The sequence below is a fragment of the Urocitellus parryii genome, chromosome 10 (genome assembly GCF_045843805.1).
Source record: "Urocitellus parryii isolate mUroPar1 chromosome 10, mUroPar1.hap1, whole genome shotgun sequence".
Taxonomy (NCBI): Eukaryota; Metazoa; Chordata; class Mammalia; order Rodentia; family Sciuridae; genus Urocitellus; species Urocitellus parryii.
The window spans coordinates 84,863,058-84,866,458 of NC_135540.1; positions in this window are offsets into that span (position 1 = coordinate 84,863,058).

Sequence of the window (3,401 nt, forward strand, 5' to 3'; positions counted from 1 at the left end):
GGTCAGAGGTTGGATCTGAACACTGTGTGTGAGAGGTTGTTTTAATTTTCGGTTTTTAAAGCTTTATTTTTTTTTATGTTCTCTCTATGGTTCTAAGGTTCAACCAGGGATGAACTTCAGTGAGTGAAAGGTGAACTAGCTAATTGATGGTAAAGACGCATGAAAAAGCCCTCTTCTATCCACTTAAGTATATTTTCTATTCTGCTGTTCCACTCAATATTAATATTTAACAGAATATAAAAATGAAGACTTTTTGGAAATTTAAAAGACCATAGGACCACAAAGAAGCAGAAATGGGTATTTTAATTCTCCTGACAGGGATTTATAAACAGAATAAACAGATTGAAAATTATGATCGAGAAAGTCCTGTCCATGGCTGCAGGGCCTCTGTCTTGTTGAACACTCTATCTCCAGCATCAAGCCCATTGTTTTTTATATGGTAGATGAATTAACAGAACAAATCCCACTTACCCTAAGGGGATTTGTCTGTGTAGAAAGGAGATGGCTTTTGCTTTCAGGGTGAAATAAAGACTCTGGTTCCTGTCCAGTGGAATTGCAACTTAATACCAACTAGCTCCTGGTAACTGCAGTGTGGGCCCTGGATAACAACTGACATAGTCCCCATATCCACACCCACAGTCCTGCCTGGCCACCTGCTCTGTGATGACAGGCAGATTGTCTGTTACATTGCAGGAGGATGAACTGTACAGAGATGGCAGTTAGACCCAGCCTCAGGCTAGAGCTTGTAAAATGACCCTTTTTCAGTTATCTCAGGAATTAATTTTAAAGCTTTTATTTGTTCCAATTTGTTCATTTGTTCATAAACAAGTCAAAGAATCTCTTATTTCATCTATTAAGAGAAAGTCATTAATCATGCATTTTATGTTTTATGCTTGAATTGTTAAAAATATTTTGAAGACTCAAGAAAACTGAACTTTCTGATAATGTTTAAAGTCAGTTACCAAATAACTCATTAAAGTTTGATGGGACAGAGAAAAATAAATTTCTCTTAAATAAATAAATAAAATTCATTTCTTCTTGTGTTCATTTAACAAATATTTATGAGGACCTGCTCTTTGCTCTGCATTGTCTTCCCAGACACTAGAAAGACAAAGAAAAAAAAACACCAGTGCAGTTCCTATTCCTTTGGGACTTACATTCTAGAGGAAAAACAACAGGCAGTAAGCAAAATGAACAAATTAGCACATTAGAAGTTTCCATATGTAAATTCGACTATGAAAACAATCAAGCAAAGAAAATGGAACACAGAGTTTTGAGAATAAGTACTAGTTGAGGTGGTCAGTTTTGCAGAGACTTGAATATAGTTAAGATTTTTCTATTAACAGTGCCATTATTATTAATTTTTGAGGTCCAAACAGAATAAATGATAAAGCATACGTTTGTTTGAGATTCTTTTGGAATTTTCACCTTAATGTCACTGGACTTTTATTAGTGTTATCAATAGGGGCTTGGACAGGAATTTCACCTCTGGGTTCTGGAACACATCATATTATATCAATCTAATGGTTATCCCAAAAAAGCAGACTGGGCCCAAAATAAATAATGCACATAAATAATGACTCCATTCAAAGGCACACCTCTTTGATTTTATTTAAAGAGTAGCCTCTTATTAATACCTGAATGGCCAATTTTTCAAAAATGAACTCTAATTAGTGGAACTCTTACTCCAAAGTCAATGGCACTGGTGAAAAGTCAGAGAATCTCATGTGTATAGTCTAATGATGGTTCAATGCCTTTTTTTTCCCAGAATTCTGCCACCCATCCTTTCCTTCTCTATTCTTATCTGAAATTCCACAATAAACACACACAAGACTGATGGTTCATCTACAATTCAGACACATACTCTTACACAAATACATTGCCATTCATATTCATGATGTTTAACTTTGCTGCCTATTTAATTACTGAAAATGGCCATATCAAAATTTGCACGTGTGCATGGAAATATAAGCTGACCACTTACATTTTAAATTTTTATTCAATATCATTTTTTATTTCTAGGTTTTTATATACTTAGTTGCAAGTCTACTTTAAGGTTAAATACGATTTTGACCCAATATTGCTCTTTTGGAAAATGAATGATATTAGATTTGAAGCCTAAAAGATATTAATTATGTATCTTATGAATCTTAAGAGAGATTTTTAACTTTTTATCAAAAGTCAAGTTCTGATTAAAAATTCAGGAAAGGTAGAACTTGGATGGAAAATTATTTAAGACCTCAAAATGCCTACATAACTCATAACATTGAGGTAGATGCTATGATTATCCTAACTTCATTAAGTTCTATGGAAGCAAGGACTTGGCCTATTCACTCTGTACTCCACACCTAGTATAGTGCCTAGCACACAGAAGTTGATCAAGCAAAGTGATTAAAGGACCCAAAGAAATTTTCAGACACAATTAAAAGTTTAAAAAAACCAGAAAAGTATCCCAGGCTGTGCATTGGCAAAGTGTGGCTGAACCAAGACCTCAGTACCAACATGCAGAGTAGAATCAACTCTAAGACACCCTTAACACCAAAATGCAATGAGTAACCTCAGCTTAGCAAGCATCAAGTGTGCAGGAGACAGTGGCTGGATCAACCGACACCAGTGACCAGACAGCTATCAGGTCTATGGTGAGCTGGAATTCTTTTCATAGTTTTAACTAATTTGTGCTTGGTCATAAATTTTAATGCAATTCCAAAATCCCAAAGACAATTCTTCACAGAACTAGAAAAAGCAACCATGAAATTCATGTGGAAAAATAAGAGATGCAGAATAGCCAAAGCAATACTAAGCAAGAAGAGAGAAGTAAGATATATCATAATAGTATAGCTTAAACTGTACTACAGAGACATCACAACAAAAACAGCATTTTATCGTCATCAAAATAACACAGAGACCAATGAATGGTACAGAATAGAAGACAGAGAAAACTCACAAAAACACAGTATCTCAAACTAGACCAAGACGCCAAAAACATACATTTAAGAAAAAAAAAAAAAAGCCTATTCAACAAATGGTAAATGGTGCAGGGAAAATTGGAAAGCCACATAAAATAAAAAGAAAGTAAAGCCCTCTCTCTCACTCTGCACAAAACTCAACTGAATATAGATCAAAGCTTAGGCACTAGAACAGAGATCCTGAGCCAAATAGAAGAAAAAGTAGGCCCAAATCTTCACTATGTCATCCTAAGATCTGACTTCCTTAAGGAGACTCCTACATTCCAAGAAGTAATTTTAGAATCAATAAACAGGATAGATTCAAATTAAAAAGCTTATTCTCAGCAAAGGAAACAATCAATAATGTGAAAAGAGAGCCTACAGAATGGGAGAAAATCTTCACCACATGCACCTCAGAGCATTATTCTCCAGGATATATGCAGAACTCAAAAAACA